The sequence below is a fragment of the Lepidothrix coronata genome, unplaced genomic scaffold (assembly GCF_001604755.1).
Source record: "Lepidothrix coronata isolate B3197 unplaced genomic scaffold, Lepidothrix_coronata-1.0 Scaffold13, whole genome shotgun sequence".
In the NCBI taxonomy this organism is placed as follows: domain Eukaryota; kingdom Metazoa; phylum Chordata; class Aves; order Passeriformes; family Pipridae; genus Lepidothrix; species Lepidothrix coronata.
The window spans coordinates 2,403,088-2,417,158 of record NW_016690193.1 but is presented as its reverse complement, the minus strand read 5'-3'; the positions used below and the strand labels follow the sequence as shown (position 1 = coordinate 2,417,158).

Sequence of the window (14,071 nt, the reverse complement as noted above, 5' to 3'; positions counted from 1 at the left end):
CTTCTCCAGAGACAAAAACAGCCCATGCCTGGCTGAGGGGCTTTGACTCACCCTCCACATGGGCCAGTTCCTGGTAAAGATGACAGGGAGGCTGGGGAGACCCATGGCAAAGATTTTTGTGCCCATATGAGGAATGGAGTGCAAAAAGCAGTAGCAAATGACCACATTTTATCTTTCAAAATGTATTTAGAACTATATAAAAAATCTCCTATATGCAGGATTAGCTAATTATCTTAATACTAAAAAAACTCCCAACACATCAAGTAAAATAAAGATAATAAATAAATTAATTTTTCCAGGTCTGATTTTAAGCCAAAAAGTAAGGGAAGAGCTCCAGATAATTATTTCTGGACTGAAGGCTAGTAGCAAGACTTCTCTTAATGCAAATTCCTGCACCTCAGTCTTGCTTCAGGCCCAGTTTTTCTCACTCCTGTTTACTAATCCTTCCCCAGACTGGCTCTTGCAGAATCCTGAAAGATGTTGGCCATTTCCATATTGATTTCTGCTGGAGAGCTGGCATCAGGCTGCACAGACAACGTTTGCCTGTCAGTTGTGCATCCACCACTGTGCTCGCAACTGCTCCACTGAGTGAGTAAAAACCACCTTGATTTGAATGATGATCATATTATTTATGCAGGCGCTGTACAGTGATCGTCAACAAATTTTCATCTGCAAAAGTCACCTTACCCCCGGCTGATGTCCTCTACAAGTTTTTGGGCTACGTGAAGGCAAATAACAACCTAAGTACAAACTGCTAATCTGATATAGAACTTTACTTAATTAATCCAGGTGCCTAAATACGCATTGTGCATTCATGAGCACAACAAGCTGAGTTGTGCGTGTGAGATATGTGGTCCGTGCACATGTGTATGGTCAGATGTATTAGCTCACAGAAGACATGAGTAGTGAGATCCATTAAAACTGTATGAAGTTTCCTTCTAATGCAAGGAAGCTACATGATTTTCAGAGGCATTGGAAAACCAGTCTCACTGTGTGGTGATTGTGCCAAATAACAGAAGGTTCTACAGTCCTAGTTAAAGAGACCATACTGATCACTTAGATGCTACATATAGGGGGTGGAGCCACCGAAGTACTCAGAAAAAGGGACCTATGCCCTCTGGGACTGTTCTCCAATGCCCCCAAATCCCTGCAACACCCATTCCATGCTTACAGAGCTGGCAGCAGAGGTCTGGCAGGACAGAGAAAGTCAGTGTTGAGCATTAAACCTTTTCAAACTATTAGTAAAAGCAAACTTGAGAAGTGCATGGACGGGAGACCTCAGCCTTCTCTGGTATTGAATGCCTCTCAGGAAGGTGAAAACCATCCAATTCCCAGAATCAAAATTGCCGGACCAGATAATGGACTTTTCTTCCACTCTATTGAGGTTTCCTGAAGTGTTTATAGGGTTGAGGCTCACAAGTGCTTTAAAACCAAGAAAACAATGCAAGTGATTCCAAACTCTGCTGCAAAATCTTTCCCTGGGAGGTTCAGGGCAGTTTAGCTCTCCTTCATGCGCACCAGCATAGTACAACACAAAATAGACCCCCAGCCACCCAAAAACAATCATCAAACTTCCCACACTCCTTTAACAGAGCATTCTCTTTAAAAAGCAGTTTGCACAAAGCTTGGCTAGCTAACAACATCATGGACTTAAATCTCCTGGTGTGCAAGTCTCTAACATGTTCAATTGTGGCTCTACAGAATGCTCTGCTCTACCGGGAAATGGAGGGAAGATAAGAAAATGAGTAACACAACTCTCAAAGTAAATTAGAAAAGGAGTAACCCTATCCTTTTTGAATCGCCTTCAAAAGAAGCGTTAAAGTGTAACCGTGAGATAAAGGCCAATTAAGTAAATTCAATAAATCCCAGCACTGCTGGCATGATATAGCAACTACTCTGCATCCTGAATGCACAGAGATCACAATGCTGTGAAGTGAAGGAAGGAAGGTATACGTATTTTAGCTTTCTTTGTCAAACAAAATGTAATCCAATCCAGGCAAGTGGACAAAGTCTGCAATCATTCCATCTTAAAAGCCTGCAACTGGATACTGTGCTATATGATCTCAGAGAAATAAAAGGATTACTTGAGACTTGCTTTTCAAAGGTCACTGAGTCTGCAAGGGCAGCATCCTCTTAACAGAAAGAAGTCAAGCCACAGAACCCTTCCATTTGGAGTACAACATTTCAAAAAATAAATTCACGTAAGAGTCAAGATACATAAAGCTATAATTCTCATGTTTCTTATGTAAGCAGACAGAAGTCTTGTTCAAATTCCTGCCTTGACACTACAAAAGGTGAATGTACATCGTGAATTGTTGATGCTGCTTTACAAGTAATGTGCATATATGCATTAATTTCTCAGCCACACACTGAAGATCAAAGAGGGATATTACATCATTTATGTTTATGTTTGCTATTTATGAAAACAGCCATGCGTGTGATGAAAGCAAACAGAAGATGTAACAAGGTGTGAAATTGCTAATGTACATTTTTGCTTTCCTGAGACCAAAAATTAATCAGGAAGCAAAGAAAAGCATAGAAAACTGATTCTACCTTTTTGTTCTGTTTCTAACATTTCCTAAGAAGAATAAGGGTACATACCAAATAAACAAATTGAAGTTTCTGCAGAAGATGCATCATTAGTCACATCTGAATAACTACAGGAGATTAGTTCACGAGGAACAGACATTTTAGGACATTGTTCCTCTGCAACCTTTAATAATGACATTAGAACTGAATTAGCCATCTAGGCACCAAACTCCATATTTACAACATACCTTGCTGTGTCCCACTAATGTCTAACAAACAATAATGCTTAGTGGAATAAAATGCTAATTATATTTTAAGAGAAACTAATGTTACCAGGGGAATGACCACTGTACCAAGATAAAACAAATAATCCAGTTTCTACATTTCATGGTCTATCTAATGCTCTCTCCACCCGTTACTTTTGCCTTAGTATTTTTCACTCTGGCAAAACCAAAAGCTAACAGTTCCCCATCTCACTCAGCCCCACAGCCAGTGAAGTTCTCCACTTCTGATAAAAAAATCCGCAAACCCAAACAAACTAACTCCCTTCACCTTCAGTGCAAAAGACAAGCCATCAGCCCAAGACTTTTAATCAGCTTTAACTTCTACCAGGACAGATCCTCACTCAGAGCAACCCAGAGTAGCCCAGAAAGAGATGCTTATTTATGTGGGCAAAGGGACTGGCACCTCTACTTCCTTTGGCCTTTGGGGTATTTGGGCTTTTTCAAAGACAACTAAGGCATCAAAGAGGAAGATCCTACTGCTCCCATCTCTGCCCTGGCTTCTCTTACAGACATCTGTGACACAGATGTCTAGAGGCATAAGCATCACTTTTTATAGACATCTATGCTACGGATTTTCATGTGTTTGCAATTTCATTTACCATGAGTACATATATTCTTGTATGAGTGAACGTCTGAGATCTACACATCAGACTTTTTAATACACCTTGGGGCTCCTCCCTCCATGTGATGCCATGTTTCTTTGCAGTCCGAATTTATGCCAGAAGATTTAAAAGTCCAATTCATGCTTTTGATTAAATCAATACTTTCACCTGTCATCATATAACCAAACAGTTATGTTATCATTAATACACCTAATAAAACCAGGTTTAATTGAAGCAAATGAAACCTGTATCAGAAGAATAACAACAAGAGAAGTAATTCTGGTGTCACTTCAAAAGCCTGTTATATTGCAATTTTTCACTCAGTTTCTAATTAATGAAATTGTTGACTTTTTTTTTCTCAGGCCTTTGGTGACTTCAGAATTTGGAGCAAGACTTGCATTATTCACCAAGTCACACTAAAGGCATGTGAAATTGCAAGCGGCTTCAAGCAGTATGTTCATTTTAAACAAGATAGATGCATTAGTTAAAACAGAAACAGTGTTTGGGGAAGAAAAAAAAGCCAAAACCTTCTCTTTTTATTTCTCTATAGAAACTACAGACTTTTAGAAAAGCACCTGATAGCTCCCTTAAGGGTACTTTTACTGTGGATATTATGCCTGGGTCAGAACTTAGCATTTGAGTAATAACTTGACTTTTGTGTTGCAATTGTTAATATCCCAAAGTGTACCCCAAACTCTCCGTACCTTGAGAACAAGTAGTTGCAAACTGTGGCTGGCTAGTTAGACAAAAAGGTTGGGCCACAATTTTTCAGGTGCTTGCCAATGTTTCTGAAAACTAAGTCCAGGAAATGAAAGGTCCTTGTATTAAGTAGCATTAAATGATTTTTCAACTGTATCTGAGGTCTTTCATGGGATTTCAATCATGCACAGGCCCTAAATAGTGCAAGGAAGTAAATTTTAGCCTCATGATTAGATTAAATCCAAACACCTTGCTGAATAGGAGCCTAATCCTAAAATATGGTTCATATATGGAGATCATCTTCTTTTGCATGATTTTTCAAGGTGTCTCTTGAGTAGATGGGGACTTTATGCTGGTCCTTTTTATACATCAAATATCAAAATGAAAACACAATCTTCAAATTTCTTTGTCAATGAATACATAATGTTTCTTCACATCTTCTACCTACCATGATGACCACCTGTAAGTGCCAGACCTTAGATATATTTGCAGTCTCTGTTATCTACCACCATTTTGAATGCCGCTGAAACCTGAGATGCCTTGATGTGTATCTTGAAACAAAAGAGGTCAGAGGAGAGAGTAACCCATCTGAAGCACTCAGAGGCCCTGACAGAAGGCAGGGCCCCATTTTTCTATATGAATCCATGGCTAACCCAAGGAACCAGTTCTATCTAATTTGAAAAGGAGCAATCTTTCAGGTGGCTCCCACCCCAGTTCCTAAAAGATTCAACACGGCTCCTTGAGCTCAGCAACAGGACACGACGCCCAAGCTGGTCACAACCAAGGTGCTCCCAAGACATTGCTGCTTCCCAGCTGGACAGAAGGTTGGATTCAGGAAAAGTGAAACCCTAATTGGTGTCTAATTCTCTTGAGAGTCTGTTCATTCTTTGACAAAGCTTTCCTCAGATAACTTCTCTCTAGGCTTCTAATCCTTGGACCTGAGATACTAGAAAAGTATCTTTGCTAAAGGTAAAGAGAGCAGTGTAGACACTGTGGTTTTGTGGACACTACTAACCCAACACTTTTAATTACCAGCAGCCCCACTACAGAGAAGTGCCAATGAGTTCAAAGACACAAACCAGAAAAAGACCCCTTCAATTCATATTCACATTAGAGAGAAAACAGAAGTAATCTGCATGCAATTTGCATTAGCACAGGGATAACAGCTCATCTCTTACTTCTGATCTGTGTAACAGCTCAGGAGATATGCCTGACTATGCATCAGTGGTGTCTAAGACTTCCAAAATTCATTGTGCCCCAATATCCTATTCTTGCAGTAATTCCACTGCGTTTGAGGGAAGGAGAGGTGTGTTCACACTAAATTCAAGTAATTCAAGGCCACCTTTTCTCTGAGTATCTCCTGGAGGAGGTTGCAAGAGAAACAGCACAGTGACTAGCTAACACTCCATGATATTTAGCTACCCCTGTAAAATGGTATTCAAAGAAGAAATAGCAAGAGAGCAGCCTCGCTGCATGTGAAAAATCACTACTCAAATCCTTGCTGCAATACTTCGTGTTATAAAAATGTATCTATAAAATTCCTTTGTTTTTAAGACCAATTACTAATTATTGACACATAAATTAAGAAAACAATAAAATGCACAGTTTTAAATGTTTGTATACAGTCTTTACCATTTAATTAAAATACTGTGTTAATTGTAAGAAAGCAGGGCTCAACACATACTCCTCGAAGAACAGTGGATGAAGCCAAAGCAAGCTTTGCCATTCACAAAATATTCTGCCTGAACAAAATATTGCTAAGACTCACTGAAGCACCTACTTTTGTGGAGGCAACACAGGAAGCCGTAGCAACATCTCACCTCTGGCACTCCTTTCTGTATGCCCTGTTGATGACTGCATGAATGTTTCCAAAAAACACTTACAAAGCAAGCAAATAGTTTCTAAAAAAATCTAGCCTAATGAAGTTACCCTGGGTCAGGGCTATCATATGTTACAATTGCAACAGGATTACAAGCAGAGTTTAAGGACATCACAAAAGCTAGGGACTAAACTACAGAGCCTTTGGGTAAGACTGCCTTGTCATTCCTCATGTGTGCACCACCCCATATACAACAGAGCTAGAATATTTATTGGAACATATCATATATCGCTGCCATCTCAAAAAACCACATAATCTTTGACAAGACTCTTAAAAACACATGGTTTCAAAAAATAAATTGGATTCTTGCTATTTGCCTTCTGTTTACAGAGTTCTACAGACATACTTTTGACTCCTGCCAATCACGGATGAGAGACGCAGACTCTTAAAGAATGGAAGCTGCCTGCAGATTCACATGGTTTGCAGGCATGAGGCTTGAAGAAAACATGATCAGATACCAAAAGAGAAAATTGCAGGTATTAGGATCCCTCTCCCCTGACCAGCAATCTCAAAAGTTGTAAACGAGAATAATGGGATTAGCAATAGTTTATCTCCAGATACTGTGAGCTAACTAGCACAGCCACTACTGGAAATGCCCACTATGGGGATGTAGAGAAATGTCCTGGTATTTCAGTTGTTGAGAAATCCTCTGTACTCTGTAACACCAATTGAGGTAATTGTTTTCCCTTGAAACCTGAAGGCTTGCAAACACTCATTTGTATTTTGCAGGGTCCAAAACCCCCTTCATAAAGCTACAGACTGTTTGGAAAAATAATTAAAAAAACTGGCCTGGCAAGACTGGCTCTGGCCATATGTCACTGTTTGGGAAATTTCTTTCCAATTGTCAGGCCTAACATATATTCATTTGTATTTACAGCAGCATCAGCCCTGAGTCCTGCACAGTCAGTTCCTATTAAGCTTCAATTTATGCTGATCCTCAGAAGGGAGAGGGAGACATTAGGGCATCACAGTTTGCCTTTGCTCAAGAAAAAAAGGCCTCCCTGATGTCTCAAGCAGGTGCTTGCCCCTAAGGCCAACACCTATCTGGGATGAAGAGTTGTTGGAGCAAGGAAGAGAGGCATGAAGAAATATCTTGAACAGATCCACAGGGAATTACAATACCTGATTTTGCTTTTCTAGGCCCTCTGGAAATCAAGATAGTAACTTTTTCTCAAAGCTGGGGAACAGTTTGTGGTTAAGACCAGAGCCAGATTCCTTCATGCCACAGAAAAGCTGTAATTTCCCTATATTCCATTAGTGGTTTAGTTATGAAGCCTAAGAATAAAATACTATTGATTCACAACACTCTTATAAATTCACTTCTAGCAAGGTGATAAGGACTTCGGTTCTGATTCATCAAAGCACTTTAGGAAAATGCTTAATTTTAAGCGCATGAGTACTACCACTGCTGTCAGCATTTGAGTGGATCATAGCCATGGGGCTCAGCATTTCGCTGCAGAATTCTCATTATTGAGTACATTTATCAACTAGCCTCCAGCACACTTACCAGCACCTCTCCTATAATTCGCAAACTAATATCTTACTTGCATTTAAGCAAAAACTTCCTTTTAAAATCACATGCCAATAAGAACAAACCAAAATCAAAACAAAGATATTGAATAAAACATGAAACGTGCGTATCCCTGCTCCCTACCATAAGTCACCTTCTTAATTTCTAAATTGGCTTCTTTCTTCATACAGGACTTGATGCATCCTTCTTCCAGCTGCTATCAAACTCTAAACCCAGTAAATTCATGGACTGTTTTTAAATTGCGGAGGAAATTTCCTTCTCTGCCAAACCTGCCACTCTGTATGATACAGCAATCAGTCTTGCTGATGAATTCTAATGTTAAAGTCAAATTACTAAATACTCTAGTGAAATCAGAGGCAGACAAATAAATTCCTTATGTTTCCACTTGAAGAACAGCTACTGAAGAGGTGCAGCAGGTCAGAGGGAAGAACAGGCAAACTCCCTAACTCCCATTGTAGCTTGTTTTGGATTTTCTATGGTATTTGGCCCCTCCTGATACTGCCACTGTTCTTCTCACACCTCTCATTCAGAAATGGAAGAAAAGCATGAGCTCACCACCTTTGACAGGACCCTGAGCTGGCCATAGCTTTGCAAAACCACACTCCAGACCTTTTCCGTAAGTTCCCCAATTAAGACCAGAAGGCTTGAAATAAAATTCTTAAAAACAAATGAAAATACATGAAATAGGTAATATTAGAACAAAAACCTAGAATGGTAAAATCTCAAAATTACTAGAGCTGAAATGGAAAGGTTTATGTACCTGTGGTTATATACACATGTGATCCATAAACCCACTCTTACCCTGTCCTTGGTTTTAGACTGACAGTGGCTTTTCTGGATGAGGGCAAACTTTGTCCAGGTTTTTACTGTTTTTAAGGGAAATGGCAGACAAGTAGAGACAAAATCTAACAGATTTCATCCTTGCTGCCAACCCAGCTATCCTTCCTAGTGTTTTGGCACTTAAGTGTGACCATAGGCACTGTTAGCCCTAAAATCTCATGTTCCAAGCACTGAGATGAAGCTAACTAGCAAAGTCAGCACAGATCAAAGTTTACTACAGGTGCTTGGGAAAACACCTCCTGACACTACCAAGGGAAATTTGTGTACTTTCAAGCTTCCTAAGGAACAACCTTTGCAATGTGAAACATAGGAGCATGCAATGCCCCTTTGGAAGGAAGGAAGAAGAGCTGCAGCTTCACAGAATCGTAAAATGGTCTGTGTTGGAAGGGACCTTAAAGATCGTCTATTTCCACCCCCCTGCCATGGGCAAAGACACCTTCCACCGGACCAGGTTACTCAGAGCCTCATCCAGCCTGGCCTTGAACACTTCCAGGGATGAGGCAGCCACAATGTCTCTGGGCAACCTGTTCCAGTGCTGCACCACCATCATCATAAAAAATTTCTTCCTTATATCTAGTGTGAATCTACCCTCTTTTCTTCTAAAGCTATTACCCCTTGTCCTATCCTTACAGGCCTTTGTATGAAATCCCTCTCCAGCTTTCTGTAAGGCCCCTTTAGGTACTGGAAGGCTACCTTAAGGTCTCTCTGGAGCCTTCTTTTCTCCAGGCTGAACAATCCCAACTCTCTCAGCCTGTCCTCATAAGTGAGGTTCTCCAGCCCTCTAATCATCTTCATGGCCCTTCTTTGGAGTCTCTCTAACAGGTCCATGTCCTTATGTTGGCAGTATCAGAGCTGGATGCAGTGGGTGGTTCTTAATTCTCATGGTCCCTGCCTGTGCCTTCTGTGACTTGGGCAGTGTGGCTGGAGCACTTGATGGTGAAGACCAAGGCAAAAAAGTCATTGAGTAACTCAAGCTTCTCTGTCCCAGGTGACTAGGTCTCCTATTTCCTTCTGGAAAGGGTCCACATTTTCCCTAGTTTTCCTTTTATCACCGATGTACCTATACAAGCTTTTCTTGTTGCCCTTGATGTCCCTGGTCAGGTTTAATTCTAACCTTATCTCTGGCTGCTCAGAAAATCTCTCTGTATTCCTCCCAGGCTACCTGTTCTTGCTTCTACCCTCTGTAGCCTTCCTTTTTGTGTTTGATTTTGTGCAAGATCATCTTTTTTCATCTATGCTTCGCATTTTTGCCTTGAATTTCACTTTTCTGGGATGCATTGTTTCTGAGCTGGGAGGAGGTGATCCTTGAATATTAATCAGCTTTCTTGGGTCTCTCTTCCCTTTGGAGGCTTCATGTCACAGTACTCTACCAAGAAGATCAGGAGAGCAGACTTTAGTCTCTTCAGAGAAGTCTGGGGTAGAGAGCTTGCTGTGCACCCTCCTCGCAGCCCTAAGGATCTTGAACTCCACCATTTCGTGGTCACTGCAGCCTGGGCTGCCCTTGAGCTTCACATTCCCCACCAGTCCCTCCTTGTTGGTGAGAACAAGGCACAGCACCTCTTCTTGTTGGCTCCTCTGTCACTTGGAGAAGAGAGTTGACATGAATACATTCCAGGAACCTCCTGGATTGCTTGTGCCCTGCTGTGTTGTCCCTCCAACAGATATCAGGGTGGTTGAAGTCCCCCATGAAGACCAGAGCTTGTGAACAAGAGGCATTTCCTATCTGTCTATTGAGGGCCTCATTCACCTGATCTTCCTGGTTGTGTGGCCTGTAGCAGATCCCTGCCATAAAGTCATCTGTCCTTGCCCTTGCTTTAATCCTGATTTATAAGCTCTTGGTCAGCTCCTCTTTCATCCCTAGGCAGAGCTCCATGTATTACAGCTGGCCACTGACTTAGAGGGAAACACTCCCCATCTCATCTCCCCTGTCTCTCCTTCCTAAAGAGCCTGTAGCCTTCCATTCCAACACTCCAGTCACAGAAGCCATCCCATCACATCTCTGTGATGCCAATAAGGTCACAGGCATACACATGTCTCTAACTCCTCTTGTTTATTTCCCATACATGTGATTGCATAGAGGCATTTAAGTTGGGACATTGACAAAGACGATTTACTGGCTGGACTGGCTGGAATGCATTTGTGCTGCTCTTCAGGTGATCTCCTGCTGAGCTTTGATCCCTCTCCAGGTTCTGGGCATCTCTTGCTGGCTCTGACATCAAACTGGTAGGAGTGGGATGAATTGAGATTCTTCTCCCTTTCAAGTCAGTGCAATGTGACCTCCCTGTGCACCCTCCTGCACAAACTCCCACACCATGCCCTGTTTGCCCACCCTGATTACTGACAGTTCTCCCTGAGGCTGCTCTTTTTGGCAGTGGATACTCTTGGCCCTGCCCACTCATCAGCCCTCTTGTACAAGTTGTGGGCTCCTAGTGGGTCTTGGCACTCCTCTGGGGTTTCCCTGGCTCAGCAAACCCTTCTGTATCTCGTTTCCCCGCTCTGCTATGGAATGCACCTTCTCTAGAGCTGTTTGCCTTGCTAAGTCTTCCTAGCTTCCTAGTAGGCTTCCTAGTAGGTAAAGTGATTTATGAGGTCCTTGGGGAGAAGGGCAGAGTGCTTGAGGGAGTTGGTGGCTCCACACTGTGCCCATTTTGAATGTCAGGAAAAACACAGTGCATTTTGAGGGAATCCAAGAGGGAACTGGAGAAAAAGCACAAGTTGAGAAAGCTATGAACAGGGACTGTTCTGTCCTGGGGAAAAAGAGACTGAAAGAGAACATGAGTCTTCAAATAAGTAAAAGGCTGCTGTCTCTGGAGCAAGACAAACACAGTATTAAATTTAGGTACAGCTTTCTGAGGACAAAAATAATGAAGCATTGGAAAAAAATCACCCAGTGAACCTCTGGCATCTCTGCCTACGGAAGTTCTAAAGCAGGTTAGATGAGCACATCCTGAGATCCTTCCAGCACAAGGCTCTATAAAGGTAGCTGGGTATCATAAGGTGAGTGATAAAAAGGATCTTGAAAGGCAGAGATCCAGGAGACATACATTTAGTGCCATTTACCAGCTGGCACATTTGTGCCAGGAGATGTTACGGAAAAATCTAAATCGTTCAAAGTGGCTGGTCACACAAAAGGATGGCACTGGGATGAAAGCATAAGACCAGAAGAAATAACACTTTGCTTTCCATCTCTGCCAGACACTCCTAGCATCACCATAGGCAAGTCACTTCATCTTTCCCTACTGTTACCTGTGCAATGAAGATAGTGGTAATTCCTTTATCTGTATAGATTTGAGGGGGAGGAACTAAGTACTCAGATGCTGCCAGCACAATCTTTGCTTTGGCCTGAAGGCACTGCTGTAAGGCAAATAAAGAAAAGAAGGAATACCTGCAAGCATTACTCCTGGCAGCTGACTTCTTCTATTTAAATCACAAGCAACTTGTTGATATCACGCTGAGCTCAAACATGGAACAAAAACCCTATGTGAGTGACAAAAAGGAAAATTACAGGGAAATTTATGGCAAAGGCTTATTTTCATATTTTAATAACTCTCTCCAACTTATGTTTCCAAGTAGAAGCACTAGTTGTGTGTTTAAAGACAAGTGCTGGGCAAATGGCTTTGCTGAGGCAAAACTGCAGAGATCACAACCGACTGAGCAACACAAAGCTCAGGATGAACATCTAATTTTTGAATAGGATAAATGCAGCTGCATATGAAAGCATGGCTTTTGACTCACCCACCCCACAGAGGCATCACTTTCCTGCAGGAAGCAAATACAGACTCTCTTCTGACGAAACACAGCAGGCTTTTTCAGTACAGTTAGTTTATGAAGGTGTTGAAAAGGGTTTAGAGACAAACTCAAGAATGCACCAAAACATTTCTGACACGAAAACCCAATTTACAGACTATGGAGACTCTCTAGCCCACTTTTTCCCTTTACTGCTGACAGGATATGTCCTAAGCCCTTGCCTACTCAACTGGGTTACCACAGGCTCTGGAGGTCAGGTACCAGGAAAATAGTCTGAGCATCTAAGGGTGGGATGGCTGTTCAGAAGCTAAATGGTCCCAACAGAGATTTCAGGTGTTTCAAGTGGTAGCTGCCCATGCAATGCATAAATGCATGTCTTTAGCTTTTCCACAGCATCAGAACTCTGGTCAAACAGGTTGCTTTATGCAACACTATGCTTAACACAATCGACACTGGTTGGTGGCTGGTCCTACCATGATAATATTTTTCACTGCTTTGTGTGTATGACTAATAAAAAATTAGGCAAGATATATGCACACAGGATAGCAGAGTGGAAATTCTCTGCCTTTTTGGCTTTCATTTCTAGTAGATAGTGCCACTCTCTGAAGCACCAGGGGAAAAATATGTGCCACAAATCCACATTTTAGATCCATCTACCTCCTGGCTGTGAAACAAAAGCTTCACTACTCCTAGATATGGCTAGGAAGAGGCTTACAGGACTCAAGCAACTTACTGCTTCAGAGTAAGCTTTTGTGCAGCTGCACTCTCAAATGCATCTTGAGACTTTGGTGACATTGTGTCATTCAGCATTCCCGTGACATTATAGAAAGATGGAGGTAAAACAAGTCTCACTGCATCCAGATTCCTCTTTTGGTTCACAACCACTGTAATAGGACTACAGATCTGGTTTTGGCAAGTTCTCCTTATACTGGTCATACACTTCCTCTGAGTTTTGTAACTGCTAGAAGAGAAAAGGGGATTTCAACATCAGTCACTGTGGATTCCTCCTTCATAGGAGTTTCTTGGCTCTCTTCTCCAACTTGGACCAGGGAATGACTTGGACAGACCTAAGGAAGTGCCCTAGTCCTTCCAACTCTCTCATCTTTCATCTTCATCTTTATTCAGGGTGTGGACTAGACCACCAAAAACTTTAGTGAGGAATTAAAATACATATATGCATGTCTTCATACATGCAATACATAAAACACTCCCCTGTTTGGTATCACCCTGGACATTTACGACTCTCCTTTGACTGACCTGGGGGCCCCTGGTGGTCTAGTGGTTAGGGTGCAGGACTCTCACCGCTGCGACCCGGGTTCAATTCCCAGCCCCCCGGGCAGATGGATCTTGTCAGCCCTGTAAGGCAATCCATCTAAGAGAAGGTCACTCTAAACAAACCTACGTCTTGGGGCCCTCACTGCCACTGTCCAAGCTTGCTCGGCCCCGGCAGATGAACCTCAGGATTAAAGGGTGGGCTCAGTTCAGCGCACACTGGGTCTCACCTAAAAAAATCCACTGCGCAGGCTCGAAGGGTCAATGACCTTTCCCAAATCTTTGCTCGCGAAGACTGGCCATTATTATTATTATATTATTATTATTATTGACTGACCTTCATGCTACAAGTGCTCATTTCGCCTAGTGGTTGGCTGAAATTGTGCCTTGAGGATGTCTAAAAGTAATCCAAACAAGGCAAGTGACAGGATGGGGTGGCTACTAGAACTTACTAGGTGGCTTACTAGAGCACAAATACCAGGTGCTCACAGGCATTTGACTGTATTCTTCACAGGTGTGTAATGACATTAGTTCCCACCTACTCTTGGAAAAAAACAGCTTACAGCACCACTGAGAACTACCCTCCCAGTACAGATGGGAGTTCACTAAGGTTTTCCTTCAGATGATGACTTGAGCCATCCACAATCAGACATGTACAACAGTTTGCATCGGGCCAGGGCTCCAGCCA

At 42.1% G+C, this 14,071-nt stretch overlaps 1 protein-coding gene across 6 annotated transcripts in view; it reads right to left on the bottom strand.

The window, feature by feature from the left end:
- The window catches only part of EPHA5 (EPH receptor A5), a 200,407-nt gene that overhangs the window by 52,481 nt on the left and 133,855 nt on the right, over positions 1-14,071 (bottom strand). The window lies entirely within an intron of this gene.